We start from the raw sequence: 20121 nt of genomic DNA on the forward strand, positions 1-20121 counted from the left end.
TTTTTCTAAATAGGAGAGAAAATCTGTTCCCAATGAGGGCTCCCAAATTTAGGCTTTCTTGCTCAAACAAATTTAGATACATAATAGATAGTTCACTGAATCCCACAAAATACTGAGTTCCTCATAAATGTCTTATTTATAATCCTCAAATCAGCCTGACAACGTAGGTGTCATTAGCCCCATTCTGCAAAGAAGTCAAGGAGTGGCACAAGGTCACCCAGCTAAGAATCATCAAAGGCAGGGTGAAGGCCAAGGTCTTTCAGCCTCCAAAGCCCATGCTCTTTCCACTATCTCAGGCTCTGGTTTTGTGCCTGTTACTTCCCAATTCATTTGGTGCAATGTGTTGAGCATCCAGGAGAAGACCTTCCATTTTTCATCAGCTTGTGCCTCTGCAGTTTGAACTCCTGTGACCAGTGGCTGAGATGCAATCAGAGTTATGGCTGTACGTCCTTTTGAAGAGCAATAAGCAGTTGTAGAGAAAGAAGTAGGAATAAAATAAAACAAAGCCAAAGCATCAACTCTTATGTATTAGTGTCTGCTCATCTCTCCATCAACTTATCAAGGAATATCTATTACCTTATTCCTTCCTAAAATTGTAATCTGGTAAAAATTTTGTTTCTTCTAGGCCACTGTTAGGGGAGGGGATTTGGTGATTTATAGAAGAAGAGAGGAATAAGGAAGAAGAAAAGAAGAAAGAAAAAATGAAGAAAGACAAATCCAGATGATCTTGGAAGCTCACTTCCTCCCATTTGGGAGCTTAGCAAGACACTACTAACAGCTGAAGTGGGACAGGGACTCTTCTAATAAGCTTACTCCCTAAATCAGGAAGTCACCTAAAACAGTTAGCACTGTTACAGAGTCAAGAGACCAGAGGTTCTCTTTCCTCCTATGTAGAAATATGCAGAACTTTACAGACAGGGTCCCTTGGCTAGATGCCTGTCCATGGTGTCTGCAGGCTGGCTATGCTCAGATTAAGCAAGACTCTTTGTGGGATAAGAAAAGCCACTTTGTTGGTATTCCTATCAAAAATTTAAATAACCTGAATCTAATCATGAGGAAACATCAGATAAACTCAAATGGAGAAACATTCTAAAAAAGAACTGACCTTACTCTTCAGGAATATCAATGGCAAGAAAAACTCAGGAAGTGTTCCAGACTAAAGGAGACAAAAGTTACAGTTGAAGGCAATGCATGACTAGAAATTTCCTTTTGCTATAAAGAATATTAATGAGGTAATTGGTGGAATCTGAATAAAATCCATAGATTGTCAATTATATTGCATAAGTGTTAATTTCCTGGTTTTGATCATTGTAAAGTGGTCATATAACGCATTTGTTTGTAGAAATATACACTAAGGTATTTAGGGGAAAAGGCATCAATCAAGTTACTAATTACTCTTAAATGAGAGAGCCAGAGAAGAATACGCAAATGAAGTAAAATGTTAATATTTTGAAAATCTGGGTGAAAAGGATTTAGAAATTTTTCATAATATTTTTTCAACTTTTTTATCAGTCTGAATTTTGTCAGAATTTTTTTAAAGAGTTGGAAAATAAATAAATGATCTAAGGGATTCTCATCTCAAAATCATCACAATTTAAGTCTTCTATGTTATAAATATTGAGATTCTACAACAGTTATTTTAAGAAGACTAAACCGTAGAATAATTCTTGAATGCCTTTATTTGTTCCTGATATAGAGTAAGCCATAAGTTCAAATTTACTTTAACAAGTAAACTTTAACAAGTTTTAAAAGATATGAGGTGCTAAAATCATTTCTTACCCCTATTCCTCAATCTAGTTCTCCTGAAATAGAAAAGGCCAAACAAAAAGGTTTGGAAATTAAAATATATATTTAGTTTTTCTAGTATTTAGTTTTCTAGCATAGTGGCTTAGGATCAATTACATTTACAATTAGGCTGTATTTTTATGTTTGTTTATGTTAAAATGCACTAAGAATTTATGTAAACGAAGAATAGTCTAATGATGCCTACTTAATAAAAAATCTCTTAGGAAAGGGACTATAGTATAATATAGAAGCAAGAGCGTGCCATAGAGAATCAGAAGACATTCTAAATAACAATTAAGTAATTTTATGATTTTGGACAAGTCATTTTACTTGGAAAGTAAGCAGATTGGACAGTTGCAACAGCTCACATTTATTGAGCTCTCATTATGAGTTAGATACTTTATTTGAATCTAAATGATCTCTAATGTCACTTTAAGTACCAATATTCTAATTCTTAGAATATAGCACTCTCATTTTAAATGATTATAAAAAGGTATGCTTGTGGCATATTTTCTTTTACAACAATTCTTGGTCATAGCTATGAGGTATTGATGCTATTGCTTGGGTAGAAATTCTGCTGTGTGCTGGTTTTTTGAAAAGATCAACAAAATTGATAGATCGCTAGCAAGACTAATGAAGAAAAGAGAGAAAAATCAAATAGACACAATAAAAAATGATAAAGGGGATATCACCACCAATCCCACAGAAATACAAACTACCATCAGAGAATACTATAAACACCTCTACACAAATAAACTAGAAATTCTAGAAGAAATGGATAAATTCCTGGACACATACACCCTCCCAAGACTAAACCAGGAAGAAGTTGAATCCCTGAATACACCACTAGCAGGCTCTGAAACTGAGGAAATAATTAATAGCCTACCAACCAAAAAAAGTCCAGGACCAGATGGATTCACAGCCGAATTCTACTAGAGGTACAAGGAGGAGCTGGTACCATTCCTTCTGAAAGTATTCCAATCAATAGAAAAAGAGGGAATCCTCCCTAACTTATTATATGAGGCCAACATCATCCTGATTCCAAAGCCTGGCAGAGACACAACATAAAAAGAGAATTTTAGACCAATATCCCTGATGAACATTGATGCAAAAATCCTCAGTAAAGTACTGGCAAACCAAATCCAGCAGCACATTGAAAAGCTTATCCACCATGATCAAGTGGGCTTACTCCCTGGGATGCAAGGCTGGTTTAACATATGCAAATCAATAAATGCAATCCAACATATAAACAGAACCAAAGACAAAAATGACACGATTATCTCAATAGATGCAGAAAAGGCCTTTGACAAAATTCAACAGCCCTCCTGCTAAAAACTCTCAATAAATTCGGTATTGATGGAATGTATCTCAAAATAATAAGAGCTATTTATGACAAACCTACAGCCAATATCATACTGAATGGGCAAAAACTGGAAGTATTCCCTCTGAAAACTGGCACAAGACAGGGATGCCCTCTCTCACCACTCCTATTCAACATAGTGTTAGAAGTTCTGGCCAGGGCAATCAGGCAGAAGAAGAAATAAAGTGTATTCAATTAGGAGAAGAGGAAGTCAAATTGTCCTGTTTGCAGATGACATGATCGTATATTTAGAAAACCCCATCGTCTCAGCCCCAAATCTCCTTAAGCTGATAACCAACTTCAGCAAAGTCTCAGGATACAAAATCAATGTGCAAAAATCACAAGCATTCTTATATGCCAATAACAGACAAACAGAGCACCAAATCATGAGTGAACTCCCATTCTCAGTTGCTTCAAAGAGAATAAAATACCTAGGAATCCACCTTACAAGGGATGTGAAGGACGTCTTCAAGGAGAACTACAAACCACTGCTCAACGAAATAAAAGAGGCACAAACAAATGGAAGAACATTCCATACTCATGGATAGGAAGAATCAATATCATGAAAATAGCCATATGGCCCAAGGTAATTTATAGATTCAGTGCCATCCCCATCAAGCTACCAATGACTTTCTTCACAGAATTGGAAAAAACTACTTTCAAGTTCATATGGAACCAAAAAAGAGCCCATATTGCCAAGACAATCCTAAGCCAAAAGAACAAAGCTGGGGGCATCACGCTACCTGACTTCAAACTATACTACAAGGCTACAGTAACCAAAACAGCATGGCACTGGTACCAAAACAGAGATATACACCAATGGAACAGAACAGAGCCCTCAGAAATAATACCACACATCTACAACCATCTGATCTTTGGCAACCTGACAAAAACAAGAAATGGGGAAAGGATTCCCTATTTAATAAATGGTGCTGGGAAAACTGGCTAGCCATATGTAGAAAGCTGAAACTGGATCCCTTCTTTACACTTTATACAAAAATTAATTCAAGATGGATTAAAGACTTAAGTGTTAGCCCTAAAATCATAAAAACCCTAGAAGAAAACCTAGGCAATCCCACATAGGCATGGGCAAGGACTTCATGTCTAAAACACCAAAAGCAATGGCAACAAAAGCCAAAATTGACAAATGGGATCTAATTAAACTAAAGAGCTTCTGCACAGCAAAATAAACTACCATCAGAGTGAATAGGCAACCTACGGAATGGGAGAAAATTTTTGCAGTCTACTCATCTGAAAAAGGGCTAATATCCAGAATCTACAAAGAACTCAAACAAATTTACAAGAAAAAAAATAACCCCGTCAAAAAGTGGGCAAAGGATATGAACAGTTCTCAAAATACTTCTCAAAAGAAGACATTTATACAGCCAACAGACACATGAAAAAATGCTCATCATCACTGGCCATCAGAGAAATGCATATCAAAACCACAATGAGATACCATCTCATACCAGTTAGAATGGCAATCATTCAAAAGTCAGGAAACAACAGGTGCTGGAGAGGATGTGGAAAAATAGGAACACTTTTACACTGTTGGTGGGACTGTAAACTAGTTCAACCATTGTGGAAGACAGTGTGGCGATTCCTCAAGGATCTAGAACTAGAAATATCATTTGACCCAGCCATCCCATTACTGGGTATATACCCAAAGGAGTATAAATCATGCTGCTATAAAGACACATGCACACGTATGTTTATTGCAGCACTATTCACAATAGCAAAGACTTGGAACCAACCCAAATGTCCATCAGTGATAGACTGGATTAAGACAATGTGGCACACATACACCATGTAATACTATGCAGCCATAAAAAAGGATGAGTTCATGTCCTTTGTAGGGACATGGATGAAGCTGGAAACCACCATTCTCAGCAAACTATCGCAAGGACAGAAAACCAAACACTGCATATTCTCACTCATAGGTGGGAAGTGAACAATGAGAACACTTAGACACAGGAAGGGGAACGTGACACACAGGGGCCTGTTGTGGGGAGGCAGGAGGGGGGAGGGATAGTATTAGGAGATATACCTAATGTAAATGACAAGTTAATGGGTGCAGCACATCAACATGGCACATGTATACATATGTAACAAACCTGCACATTGTGCACATGTACCCTAGAACTTAAAGTATATTTTTTTAAGAAAAGAAATTCTGCTGTGTGTTTATGAAATGGATAATGAAAAGAGAGCACTCACCTCTAACTCTCAGCATAGAGATTCCTGGCCTTTACTCTGAGTGGTCATTCACTGGCTTTGCAAAGGCATGTCTTCTCTTTCCCAGAACCTACCTCCAGTCAGCCTTCCCAAACTGGCCACCCAACCTCCACCTCAATCCTTCCCTCCTCTGCCCCAGCAGCCATGCTGTCCTGCTCTGCACAGCTGTCTGGTTTCTCTGGGTTACTTTGCTTCAGTGCCCTGCACCTGCAGTGGCAGATGGGTCCTGGGAGCTTCCTGACACAGGTGCCCAGTCTCTAGGGCCCAGGGTGATTTACACATAGTGGATGCTTGCTCAGTACAAGAAGTGCCCTGGGCTGACTAATCTAGGAACGTAAAACAAACCACTATAACTGAATCAGTGCAGTACTTCCTGGAACAGAAGCTAAGCTGAAAACAATGGCTGTAACCTCACAAGAAGCTCCACCCTTCCTTCTGCTCTAAGTGAAAATCTAGGTTGAGGGGGGAAAAACCTGCCTCTTCTGCCTCATCTCAACCCCACATCCCATCAATTCTGTCATGTGAACATGGTGGGCATAGCCCCACCCAGAGCTGGACCTAGGACCTGCCTGGTCAGCGATCTTACCCTCCACTTTCTGGTGCCAAGTAGGAGAAAGGACTTTCCACTTCATGTGACTTTGTAAACATGGTGTGTTATACTGCAGTCTCACTTGCTCGCTCTCATTTCTAACATGCCTGGAGGTACACACTTCTTTGAATTTGAATATACAGCACTCTTGGTCTAGAATGTCTCCATAGCAAACCCATACTTCTGTGAAAGTGAACCCACCAGTCACCTGTCCGGGGATTCTTTGGCACACTCCTAACTCCTCCTACAGTTTGTGCACATTCTCCATCTATTATAGAAAAGAGCACATTGCACTGTATTTGTATATTGCTGTGATTGTAGTCCACAATAAACTGTACAACTCCTTTCAGATGATAATCTTCTCTGTTATCCTGTATCTCCAGCACCAAGTGCCATATCTGGCCATGGGGTAGGAGTGGGAAAGGAGAACCGCAGTCTGAGGGCCTCTGTGCAGTCAGGGGTCAATCAGAGTGCACAAAAAACGAAGGACCAACAGACTTCATCCTTTCCAGTTTGTGCCTCTTGTCAGTGAACAAAGGTGAGGTCACTTAGGTGGTGGTAACCATAGCTGTGAAGGCATGGACTCGGAATCATTCCTCACGAATATAAAGGTACCCAATCCTTTCATTTAAAAGTTAAATGTTCTTAACTGGCCCACACAGGAAACATCACAGGAAATAATGTTTCAGTTCAGTCTTTGCTCCCATTCAACCACAATTTCAAAATAGTACAGATTCACCTCAAGACTGAGAAAGCAAAACCTCTTTGTTTATCCAGTAGCTAGGAGTCTGCTTTTTCTCAGCTTTCTTCCAAAGCACATGCATAGTATGATATCTCTTATCTCCCATGGGAGTTCCTTAAGAGTAGGGCTGTTTGCTAAATAAATATTCTCCTTCTACCTTTTCATCTCCCTCCCCCACAATTCCCAAAGCACAGTGCCTGGCCTCAGGAGGCACCTAACACTTGATTATTAAGTGCTTTTTCTTCTAAAAGCCACTTTTAGTGTCTTCTAAAAGTGTTTTAGAAGACTGCTTTTTATTTTTTAATTCAAGGCTCAATAAGCTCTGAGGTGTTTTGGGAATCTAGAGCCCTTTCCCCTATCCCCACCCCTCTTGGAAATCTAGAGCCCTCTGCCCTGTTCCCAACCCTCATTATTAGATGGGTGGGTATAGTCAAAGAGAACTTTCTCCTTTCTGCTCCAGGGCATAATCAAGTGAAATTCTCACAGGTCTTGGAAGAAGAAAGCTCTTATATAGAGTTTCCTATGGTGGTCACAGAGAGTCAGGACCAAAGCTCTGCTATCACTTTGCTGAGTTCACGCAACCTCAGTCATTAGTTACAGCACATGATTGGAAATTACTGCAGTATCAAGTTTTGGGGATTGCATTTATACATGCATCAGTGGTACACCAAGGATAATCTGGAGAAATGCTGAGGATCACAATGCGCTTCCTGCTCCTTAAAAGCCAACAATCTACTCGTCCTTTAGAGGTGTCTAGCTTTCACCTTTTAAAATGCAGTTACTGAGCACATCCTGGTGTTTTGATTTTTAGCCACCTTTCTATTTAGTGGCTTTGAAGAGTCATTAACTTAACTTTTGAAAATTTCTCAAATGAAAAAGAACTGTGTCTTCTAGCTGTCTTTCTAAAGAGAGCTCTGGCTGTGGGTTCTTTCCTCACTTTAAAATCACAAGGCCAATTTTCTGAAAACCAGAGCACATAGGAAATCTCCCCAGTGTCATCTCGCAGAGAAAGCTCCAGGCATCAGGAATTACTACACAGAGTAATTCAAGCTCTGTAGCAATTAAGGCTTGTGAATGCCTCAACTCAGAGATTTAGATAACAAGAACTTGATTAAGTAAAAGTATTTCTGGCCTGATTGCCTTTGGGGATGTTACTAGTATCTTGCTAATCTGTTTTACTTTGTGCACTAAATATTTGCGAAAGAGAAGTTGCAGGAGATTTTATGGTTACTAACGAGGTATATGGAGACCCCTAAGAATACGCCCTACCCCACATTAGACAGCAAACCAGGTTAAAATGTCATCAACCTTACCTTTTCCAGACACCGTTCCTCAGTCCTTTAGGCAGAATTTAGTGATTATCCTTGAGGTGGCTGAGACAAGGCTGGTAACACGGATATCCGGGGCTATTTGTGTAAAAGGAGAAGTGAAGGGCGAAAAAATATGATCGTGCTGTGACGACAGGAAGCCCAGATGAGAAGAAGGAGGAAGTGAGGCTGAGTCCGCCCTCTTTTGCCTCAGAGATTCAGTCCTTCCCCAGTGGCTTTTTAGAAACTTCCGCCCACAGCCCACCCTAAACTAGTTTCGTGAAACAAAGGAAAACTTCATAACCAAGTTGGTTCAGGCACAGATCTCTGAGCAGTGGTGGATTCTAGGGTAATTTTGGCGATGATTTTTGCTTAGAAAAGGACAGTGCTTCTCAATCAAGGTGGCATCTCAGAACTAACTGTTTATTTGTTCAAAAATAAGCATGCCTGGCCCCACCACCAGTTTCCCATTCAGGTAGACAGACTGGAGGGGAACACAAGAAACAATATTTCTAAACATTTTCTAGGCCTGAGACTTTGGAATGTCTTTCTGAAGATTCTCTGCTCCCTCCTCACACTCCCTGTCTGGCTTCAGCCAGTCTCTAGACTTCAGTTAATTGGACACCATTTGCAGACTTCTCTGTCTCAAGAGCAAGATTGTCTTAAGGTGAGTCCTCAAGGCATAATCCCAGGGGCACTGGTAGAAATGATTTGGTTAGTACAGGAAACACCACATTTGGAGCCAAAGATCTGAGTTTCAGTTCCAGCTTTCTCTCTTTTAGCTGTGAGATCTTAAGCAAGTCTCAATCTGTCAGCCTCAGTTTATTAATGGTAGCATCTAATAATAATCCTACTAGTTACTGTTACATCCTTATTTATATACAAGAAAACAGGGGCTCAAAGAGGTTAGAAAATTTGCCCAAGCTCATACGACTAAGACATGTCAGAGCTAGGATTCAAATTCAAGGTCACAGAGAATGCCTTTTGAGAAACACTGTGATTGATGTATTTTGAAAAATGTGTTTCTACTTTCACTATGCTGCATCACTGGAATTTTCTCAGACTGGGTCAAAGGAGTAGGTGACAACCCAAATGTGTCACTAGCTAACTGTGAAACTTGGAAGCAATCACTGAGCCCCAGTGTTTTCATCTTATAAATGAACAGATAGATGACACTCTTTGTGATGCTGACTTGGAAGCATGCCTCTGGGAAAGCTAGCTCTCTCCCGCTTCCTTCACCCTGAGACATTCAGATCCAGAGTAATCTCCAGCCAGGATTGTCTTATAGAGAAAATTGAGTTAAATGAAGGTAAAAAGGTATTTACTGCAGAGCTTATCAGTCCTTAATATTCTCTAAGCAGAGGAAATAATATACAGATTTCCCCAAACTTACCTGAGCATCAACTCCATGTGTGTGTGTATGTGTGTGTGGTTAGGGAACAATTTTTTCAGTATGACTACACTTTAGGGAATGCTATTAAAAACTTTCTGCTCCTCAGCTGGAATTACTGTCCCTCACTCAGGGCTGCTGCCATGCTGACAGATCCCTGAAGTGGTGGGGCTGAGGAGAGGTTTCTGGCTGAACTCATATTTTCCTAGTTATCTTACCCATTCTGATGACTCTAATTACTATCTGTCTGTTCCAAAGATTCACAAATCTATATGGATGCCATGATCTCTCATTTGAGCTCCACTCTCTCCCAGGCACCTCAAATCCAATATCCAAATTCAGTTTGATGAACTTGGCATCCCCACACTCAAGCCTGCTCCTCCCACCATGTCCACCATCTAGGAAAGACCTGACTGGCCTTTCAACCACGTTCTTGAGAAACCACGTATCTTCTTAAGCTATTCTCTCTCCCACACCACCACCTATTGTCAACCACCAAGTCCTGTCAACTATGCTTTTGCCTAAATATTTCTCAAACCAGACCACCTGTTTCCAACCCCATAGACATTACATTAGTCCTTATCTCTTACCTGTGTTACAGGATGCCAGTCTCCTTCAAGACCAGCTTGGATGTTTCTTCACTCTGTCCTCAGGAAGAAGGGAGGAGAGCCTTCTAAAATGCAAATTTAATCACATGACTCCCCAGCTTAAAACTCTCAGCTGGCTGTTTCTTCCCTGGCCCCACCTCGGAGATCTCCTCACACTGGATAACACTGGATGTGGAATTCCTTTGAGTTGCTTAAACAAATCAATCTAGTTCTGTCTCACGTGTTCTCTCTAGAATATCCTCTCACCTGTTCACCTAATTCCTTACTCATCCTCCATCATAGCACTAGAAAGCCCTCCAGGCAGGGCCAGTTACTCCTGCTCTCTGCTCCCATTGCCCACAGGCATCCCTCCACCCTCTGTCATTCCTTGTTTTTCAATTTTCCCCCACTAGACTCAAAGCTCTGTAGGTTCTGTGTTACTGTGTGTATGTTAGGTGATCTTGCTCATGACTATATTTTTAGTGCCTGGTATTGGGTCTGGCACATAAGAGGTGTTCTATAAATATTTGAATAGTTTCAGGTAATGTGAGGCCTGAAAGTTAGGGGAACCAGAATTTTGGGACAGGCAGAGAGAGTAAGGGGAAGAAAGAGATAGGTAGACTGAACGTCTGCAGAGGCAGAAGTGATAAATAAGGGGGAATCTTAGGAATATCAGGAAGACTATCTCAAGACAAATTGTTCACAGCAAAATAGATGACCATTTTAATGGAGAACATTCTTCCTTGAATGTGCCTCTTTCCATCATTTCACTGGGAAGAGTTGTTCAAAGTGCCGGACAACTAGAGGTGGCTGTTTCCTGGGATTAGGGGTTTGGTAGAGAACAGCATGCCCACTTATACCCATATCTATAAGATTTTATTGAGAATTAATTCTGTTTCTGACCATCAAATATTTAGAATTTATTTGGAGGGACAAGAACAAAAACAAATGGAGTATAAGACAATGTCAGGGAACTCCATGTTATTGAATAACCCAAAAGAATGCTCAAAAACTTTGAAAAAACTAAATTAGAAAAGGTATTTAGCACCCGTCTCGGCCTCCCAAAGTGCTGGGATTACAGGCTTGAGCCACCGGCGGGCGCCTGTAGTCTCAGCTACTCGGGAGGCTGAGGCAGGAGAGTGGAGTAAACCCGGGAGGCGGAGCTTGCAGTGAGCTGAGATCCGGCCACTGCACTCCAGTCCCGGCGACAGAGCAAGACTCCGCCTCAAAAAAAAAAAAAAAAAAAAAAAAAAAAAGAAAAGGTATTTAGCAGAAGCTCAGACCCGTGGCTTGATCTTCTCAATACAGGGTATATTGATCACCATCATAGATGATCATAGAACCCAAGAGTTTAGGAAACTTGAACTTGGCCAGACGAATAGTGGGAATACAAATTATGAGTACTCCACTCTTATGCAGTCGTACTGGCCAAAATACATTCTGAATAGACAAAACCTCTTATGGACATTGTGAATTGAGTCCCCATTTAGACCTTTTTCAAAAGCCTTCTAAGTGAGTAGTTCTAACTGTTTTATTATTGGAAGATAATCACTGTTGAAATATAAGAATACAGATAGAACTTCCAAGTTTATTTCAGAGTTATTTAAGTACATAAGGATATTAGAGTTTAGGAGGCATAGATTTTGTGAGAATTATAAGATTGGAAACTTCAAATGAGAGATTAAAATTAACTAGTAGTACATTGGATTTTGTTTATGGGCTCTAAGAGTAAAGTTTTGAAGAAAATGCAATAGAACATCATTCTTAACTTTCATTTTAGGTTCAAATGTACATTTGCAGGTTTATTATATAGGTAAATTGCGTGTGACACGGTTTTGGTGTACAGATTATTTCATCACCCAGATGATAAGTGTGGTGACCAATAGGTAGTTTTTTGATCCTCTCCCTCCTTCCTTGCTCCATCCTCAAGTAGGCCCTAGTGTCTGTTGTTCCCTTCTTCGTGCCCATGTGTACTCAGTGTTGAGCTCCCATTTATAAGTGAGAATATGTGATATTTGGTTTTCTGTTCCTGCATTAAATTTTTTAGGATAAGGCCTTCTATCTGCATCCATGTTGCTGCAAAAAACATCATCTCATTCTTTCTTATGACTGAATAGTATACCATGGCATATATGTACCACATTTTCTTTATCCAGTCTATCACTGATGGTCATTTAGATTGATTCCATGTCTTTGTTATTGTAAAGTGTGCTGTGATGAACATACACATGTATGTGTCTTTATGATAGAACAATTTATGTTTCTTTAGATATGTACCCAGTAATGGGATTGCTGGGACAAAAGGCAGTTCTGTTTTATGTTCTTTGAGAAATTTGCAACTGTTTTCCACACTGGCTAAACTAATTTATATTCCCACCAACAGTGTATAAGCATTCTCTTTACTCTGAAACCTCGCCAATACCTGTTATTTTTTAGCTTTTTAATAATAGGCATTTTGACTGGCGTGAGATGGCATCTCATTGTGGTTTTGATTTGCATTTCTCTAATAATTAGTGATGCTGGGTATTTTTTCATATGCCTGTTAGCTATATGTGTGACTTCTTTTGACAAATGTCTATTCACGTCCTTTGCCCACTTTTTAATGGAGTTGTTTAGTTTTTACTTGTTAATTAGTTTAACTTTCTTATAGATTTGAATATTAGACCTTTGTCAGATACATAGTTTGCAGATATTTCCTCCCATGCTCTAGGTTGTCTGTTTACTCTGTTGATAGTTTCCCTTTTTGTTCAGAAGCTCTTTGGTTTAATTAGGTCTTATTTATCAATTTTTGTTTTTGTCACAATTGCTTTTGACATCTTCATCATGAAGTCCTTACCGGGACCTTTGTCCAGAATGATATTTCTTGGTTATTTCCCAGGGTTTTTAAAATTTTAGGTTTCAGATTTAAAATTTAATCCATCTTGAGTTGATTTTGGTATATGGTATAAGGAAGGGGTCCAGTTTCAATCTTCTGCACATGGATAGCCAGTTAGCCCAGTACCATTTATTGAATATGGAGTCCTTTCCATATTGCTTGTTTTTGTCAGTTTTGTTGAAGATCAGATGGTTATAGGTGTGCAGCATTATTTCTGGGCTCTCTGTTTGGTTCCATTGGTCTATGTGTCTGTTTTTGTATCAGAACCATGCTGTTTTGGTTATGATAGCCTTGTTGTGTAGTTCAAAGTCAGGTAACATGATGCTTCCAGCTTTGTTCTTTTTGCTTAGGATTATCTTGGCTATTTGGGCTTGTTTTTAGCTCCAGATGAATTTTAAAATAGTTTTTTTCTAGTCCTGTGAAAAATAGTGTTGGTAGTTTGATAGGAATAGCATAGAATCTGCAAATTGCTTTGGGCAGTATGATCATTTTAACAATATTGACTCTTCCAGTTTATGAGCATGGAATGTTTCCCATTTGTTTCCATCATCTCTAATTTCTTTGAGCAATGTTTTGTAATTCTTATTGCAGAGATCTTTCACCTCCCTGGTTAACTGTATTCCTAGGTACTTTATTCATTTTGTGGTGTTTGTGAATAGGGTTGCATTCTTGATTTGGTTCTCAGCTTGGAAGTTGTTGATGTATATAAATGATACTGATTTTTGTACATTGGTTTTATATATGTTGAAACTTTACTGAAGTTGTTTATCAGATCTAGGAGCTTTTGAGCAGAGACTATGGAGTTTTCTAGGTATAGAAGCATATTGTTGGCAAAAAAGGATAGTTTGACTTCCTCTCTTCCTATTTGGATGGCTTTTATTTTTTTCTCTTGCCCAATGGCTCTGGTTGGGACTTCCAGTACTATTTGAATAGGAGTGATGAGAGTGGGCATCCTTGTCTTGTTAAAGTTCTCAAGGGGAATGCTTCCAGCTTTTGCCCGTTCAGTATGATGTTGGTTGTGGGTTTGTCATAGACGGCTCTTATTATTTTTAGGTATGTCCCTTCAATGCCTAGATTGTTGAGGGTTTGTAACATGAAGGGATGTTGAATTTTATCAATAGCCTTTTCTGTATCTATTGAGGTAATTCTGTGGTTTTTGTTTTCAGTTCTATTTATGTGATGAATTGCATTTATTGATTTGTGTATGTTGAACTAACCTTGCAACCAAGGGTTAAAGCCTATTTAATCATGGTGGATTAGCTCTTTGATGTTCTGCTGCATTCAGTTTGCTAGCATTTTGTAGAAGATTTTTGTGTCTCTGTTAATTAGGGATATTGGCCTGAAATTTTTTTTTTTTTGGTTTTGGTTTCTGCCAGGTTTTGGTATTAGGATGATGCTGGTCTCATACAAGTAGTTAGAGTGGAGACCCTCCTCCTGAATTTTTTGGAATGGTTTCAGTAGGAATGGTACCAGCTCTTCTTTATACATCTGGTAGAATTTGGCCATAAATTCATCTGGTCTTGTGCTTTTTCTGGTTGATAGGATTTTTATTACTGATTTAATTTTGGAACCTCTTATTGGTCTGTCCAGGCATTCAATTGCCTCCTGGTTCAAATATGGGAGGGTGTATGTTTCCAAGAATTTATCAGTTTCTTCTAGGTTTTCTAGTTTGAGTGCATAGAAGTGTTCATAGTAGTCTCTGAGAGTTTGTGTATTTCTGTGGAGTCATTGGTAATGTCTCTTTTGTCATTTCTGATTGTGTTTATTTGTATCTTCTCTCTTTTTTTATTTATCAGTCTAGCAAGCAGTCTGTCAATCTTATTTATCCTTTCAAATAACCAGCCTTTTGATTTGTTGATCTTTTGTATGGTTTTTTTGCATCTTAATTTCCTTCAGTTCAACTCTGATTTTGGTTATTCCTTGTCTTCTGCTAGCTTTGGGGTTACTTCACTCTTGTTTTTCTAATTCCTTCAGGTATGATGTTAGGCTGTTAATTTGTGATCTTTCTACCTTTTTGATGTGGGCATTTAGTGCTATAAGCTTTCCTCTTAATACTGCTTTAGCTGTTTCAGAGAGATTCTAGTATAGTGTGTCTTTGTTCTCATTAGTTTCAAAGCATTACTTGATTTACGCTTTAATTTCATAATTTACCCAAAAGTCATTCAGGAGCAGGTTGTTTAATTTCCATGTAGTTGTGTAATTTTGAGTGATTTTCTTCATACTGATTTCTATTTTTATTGCACTGTGGTCTGGGAGTGTGTTTGGCAAGATTTTGGTCTTTTTAAATTTGCTGAGGGCTGTTTTATGAACAATTGTAATAAGACAAATGTATATTCTTTTGGTTTTGTGTGGAGACTTCTGTAGATGTTGTTTAGGCCCATTTGGTCAAGTGTCAGGTTCAGGTCCCAAATATCTTTGTTAGTTTTCTATCTCAATGATAGTGTTGAAGTCTCCCACTAATATTGTGTGTTTGTCTAAGTCTCTTTGTGGGTCTCTAAGAACTTGCTATATGAATCTGGGCGCTCCTGTGTTGGGTGCATATATATTTAGGATAGCTATGTCTTCTTGTTGAATTGAACCCTTTACCATTATGTAACCCTCTTTGTTGTTTTTGATCTTTGTTGGTTTAAAGTCTGTTTTGCCTGAAATTAGAATAGTAACTCCTACTTTTTTCTGTTTTCTGTTTGCTTGATAGATTTTTCTCCACTTCTTTACTTTGAGTCTATGGGTGTCATTGCATGTCAGATGGTCCTCTTGAAGACTGCATACAGTTGGATCTTGCTTCTTTATCCAACTTGCTACTCTGTGCCTTTTAATTGAGGCGTTTTGTCTGTTTACTTCCAAGGTTAATATTGATATGTGAAGATTTGATCCTGCTGTCATGTTGTTAGCTGGTTATGCAGACTCGTTTGTGTGGTTGCTTTATAGTGTTAATGGTCTCTGTGCTTAAATGTGTTTTTGTGTTGGGCTGGTAACAGTCTTTCATTTCCATATTTAGCACTCCTATAAGGGCCCCTTGTAAGGCAGGACTAGTGGTAATGAATTCCCTTAGCATTTGCTTCTCTGAAAGTGGTCTTATTTCTCCTTTGCTCATGAAGTTTAGTTTAGCTGGATATGAAATTATTGGTTGAAATTTCTTTTCTTTACAGATGCTAAATATAGCCCCCAATGTCTTATGGCTTATAGGGTGTGGGGAAAAGAAAGAAAGATCAGACTGTTACTGTGTCTATATAAAAGAAGTAGACATAAGAGACTCCATTTTGTTCTGTATTTGAGATGCTGTTAATCTGTGACCCTACTCCCAACCTTGTCCTTGCAAGAGACATGTGCTATGGTGACTCAAGGTTTAAAGGATTTTGGGCTGTGCAGGCTGTGCTTTGTTAAACAAGTGCCTGAAGGCAGCTGCTGGTTAAAAGTCATCACTATTCTCTTAATCTCAAGTACCCAGGGATACCCACACTGCCAAAGGTCGCAGGGACCTCTGCCTAGGAAAGCTAGGTATTGTCCAAGGTTTCTCCCCACGTGATGGTCTGAAATATGGCCTCGTGGGAAGGAAAAGACCTGATCGTCCCCCAGCCTGACACTCGTGAAGGGTCTGTGCTGAGGAGGACTAGTACAAGAGGAAAGAAGGCCTCTTGGCGGTTGTTGGCAGTTGAGATAGAGAAAAGCATCTGTCTCCTGCCCGTTCCTGGGCAATGGAACATCTCGGTATAAAACCTGATTGTAGGCCGGGCGCGGTGGCTCAAGCCTGTAATCCCAGCACTTTGGGAGGCCGAGGCGGGCAGATCACGAGGTCAGGAGATAGAGACCATCCTGGCTAACACAGTGAAACCCCATCTCTACTAAAAAAATACAAAAAAAATAGCCGGGCGAGGTGGCAGGCGCCTGCAGTCCCAGCTACTCGGGAGGCTGAGGCAGGAGAATGGCGTAAACCCAGGAGGCGGAGCTTGCAGTGACCTGAGATCTGGCCACTGTACTGCAGCCTGGGCGACAGAGTGAGACTCCGTCTCAAAAAAAAAAAAAACCTGATTGTATGTTCTGTTTACTGAGAAAGGAGAAAACCACCTTAGGGTGAAAGGCGGGCCTTGCTAGCGCAATGCTGCTGTTTATGCACTAAAAAGGTTTATGGAGATGTTTACATATGCATATCAAGGCACAGCACTTTTCCTTAAACTTATTCATGTCACAGAGATCTTTATTCATGTGTCTTACTGCTGACTTTCTCCCTACAATGATCCTATTATCCTGCCACTTCCTTTTCTTTAAGATGGTAAAGATAATTATTAATAAATACTAAGGGAACTCAGAGACCGGTGCCGGCGTGGGTCCTCTGCAAGCTGAGCGCCGGTCCCCTGGGCCCACTTTTTCTTTCTCTATACTTTGTCTCTGTGTCTCATTTCTTTTCTCAAGTCTCTCGTTCCACCTAACGAGAAATGCCCACAGGTATGGAGGGGCAGGCCACCCCTTCAATAGGGTTTCTGCTGAAAGGTCTGCTATTAGGCTGATGGAATTTCCTTTGTAGGTGTCTCCTCCCTTCTCTTTAGCTGCCTTTAACATTTTTTCTTTCATTTCATCCTTTGAGAATCTGATTACTTTGTGACTTGGGGATGATCATCTTATATAGTATCTCACAAGAGTTCTCTACATTTCCTGAATTTAAATGTTTTTCTCTCTAGCAAGGTTGGGAAAACTTTAATAGATAGTGTCTTCAAATATGTCTTTCAACTTGCTTGTCTTCTTTGCCTCTCTTTCAGGGTTGCCAATGAGTCATACATTGATCTCTTCACATAATCCCATATTTCTCAGAGGTTTTGTTCATTCTTCCTTATTGTTTTTTCTTTATTTTTGTCTGACTGAGTTAGTTTGGAGAACTAGTCTTCAAGCTCTGAGACTGTTTCCTCAGCTTGGTTGATTTTTTTGTTAATACGTGCATTGTATTATGAGATTCTTGAAATGAATTTTTCAGCTTTATCAGATCAATTTGGTTCCTTCTTAAAATAGCTATTTCATCTTTCATCTTCTGTATCATTGTATTGTATTCCTTAGATTCCTTAGATTGAGTTTAGACTTTCTCTTGTCAATGATCTTTGTTCCTATCCATATTCTGAATCCTCTTCCTGTCATTTCATCCATTTCAGCCTGGTTAAAAGCCGTTTCTGGGAAACTAATATGGTTGTTTGGAGGTAAGAAGACATTCTGGCTTTTTGAATTGCTGGAGTCCTTGCATTGGTTTTTTTCTCATCTGTGTGGGCTGATGATCCCTCAGTCTTTGAAGATGCTATACTTTGGATTTTTTTTTTTTTTTTTTTTTTTTTTGGCTTTTATCTTCTTTGATGCCCTTGGGGATTTGACTGTAACATGAGGTGGGTTCAGTCGACTGGATTCATATCCGGAAAGTTTTATAGGGTGAAGGCTTAGCTCAGCACTTCTGATCTGCATGCTCTAACTCTGGGGGCTGGTACTCAGCCTCTGGCTTTGTTCTCCAAATCTCTCAGGGATGGGAACCTGCTACACTGGTGGGCCCAAAGTGTTGCTAGTGTACTGTCCACAACACTCCAATGGGTGGTTCTAGCCAAAGTGTTTTATCAGGATCTATGTTCACTCATGTATGCCAGCAGCCATGACAGCATGGTGGAATCAACCAGCACATTTCCCAGCCTCCATATGTTCTGGAGTCTTTTCTATGGATCTCCTCCCAGTATCTGCAGATGACAGAATGACAGACAGAGGCTGCAGTAGAATCACTCAGGGACTCCTAAAACAGAGAAGATGGAGCAGCGGAAATAGCAACTAAGCTCAGTGCCAGAACATCATCTTCAGTAAAAAAATGTATCATATAATTTCATTTCTATTATTACTTTGTCTTAGAAATAAGCAAAAGTGCTTAAAAATTCTAATGTTTGCCTTCATATAATCTAGATATTTCTGGAGTTAAAAAAAAAATTCATTGGCTGTGGGACAACAAATGGTTTTTCAAAACTCCAGAAACACTATATTGAACGGACGAATACTGGAAGTATTCCCCTTGAAAAACAGCACAAGACAAAGATGTCCTCTATCACCACTCTTATTCAACATAGCATTGGAATTCCTAGCCAAAGCAATCTGGCAAGAGAAATAAATAAACAGCATCCAAATAGGAAGAAAGGATGTCAAACCATCTCTGCAGATTACATGATTCTATATCTAGAAAACCCCATGGTCTTAGCCCAAAAGCTCCTCAAGCTGATAAACAACTTCAGCAAAGTTGTACAATACAAAAATCATTAGCATTCTTATACACCAACAACAGCCAAACCAGAAAGGAAATTCCATTCACAATCACCACAAAATGAATAAAATATCTAGTAATCTAGAGTATAACTACTCAGGGAGGTGAAAGATCTCTACAATGAGAATTACAAAACACTGCTCAAAGAAATCAGAAAAGACACAAACAAATGGAAAAACATCCCATGCTCATTAATAGGAAGAATCAATACCATTAAAATGGCTATACTGCCCAAAGCAATTTACAGATTCAGTGCTATTCCTATCAAATTACCAATGTCATTCTTTATAAAACTAGAAAAATCTATTTTAAAATTTTTAAAATTCATATAGAACAAAAAAGGAGCCCAAATAGCCTAGACAATCCTAAGCAAAAGGAACAAAGCTGGAGGCATCACGTTGTTCACCTTCAAAGTATACTATAAGGCTATAGTAACCAAAACAGCATGGTACTGATACAAAAACAGACACATAGACCAATGGAACAGGATAGAGAGCCCAGAAATAAGGTCATACATATACAACCATCTGATCTTCAACAAAGCTGACATAAACAAGCAATGCGGAAAGACGCTGTATTCAATAAATGGTACTGGGCTAGCTGGCTATCCATATGCAGAAGATTGAAACTGGACTCCTTCCTTACACCATATACAAAAATCAACTCAAGATGGATGAAATATTTAAATCTAAAACATAAAACTTTATAAAACCCTGAGAGATAACCTAGAAAATACCATCCAAAACATGGGAATGGGCAAGATTTCATGACAAAGACACCAAAAGCAATTACAACAAAGGCAAAAATTGACAATTGGGACCTGATTAAGAGCTAAACTTAAGAACTTCTGCACAGCAAAAGAAACAGTCAACAGAGTAAACAGACAATCTACAGAATGGGAAAAAATATCTGCAAACTATGAATCTGACAAAGGCCTAATATCCAGAATCTATAAGGAACCTAAACAAATTTACAAGAGA

General features: G+C 39.2%; 1 protein-coding gene across 2 annotated transcripts in view; it reads right to left on the minus strand.

The window, feature by feature from the left end:
* Positions 1-10070, minus strand: part of CD53 (CD53 molecule) — a 32534-nt gene extending 22464 nt beyond the window's left edge. The window contains exons 1-2 of one of the 2 annotated variants that reach the window (XM_023232581.2): positions 9999-10066; positions 8025-8117 (exon numbers count right to left, since the gene is read on the minus strand). The gene's annotated coding sequence lies outside the window, so the exon portion shown is untranslated. Of the gene's footprint in view, positions 1-8024; positions 8118-9998 lie in introns of both variants that reach the window. The other variant, XM_023232582.2, reaches the window with a different exon arrangement.
* Between the last annotated feature and the right edge of the window lie 10051 nt (positions 10071-20121).

The sequence above is a fragment of the Piliocolobus tephrosceles genome, chromosome 1 (genome assembly GCF_002776525.5).
Source record: "Piliocolobus tephrosceles isolate RC106 chromosome 1, ASM277652v3, whole genome shotgun sequence".
NCBI lineage: Eukaryota > Metazoa > Chordata > Mammalia > Primates > Cercopithecidae > Piliocolobus > Piliocolobus tephrosceles.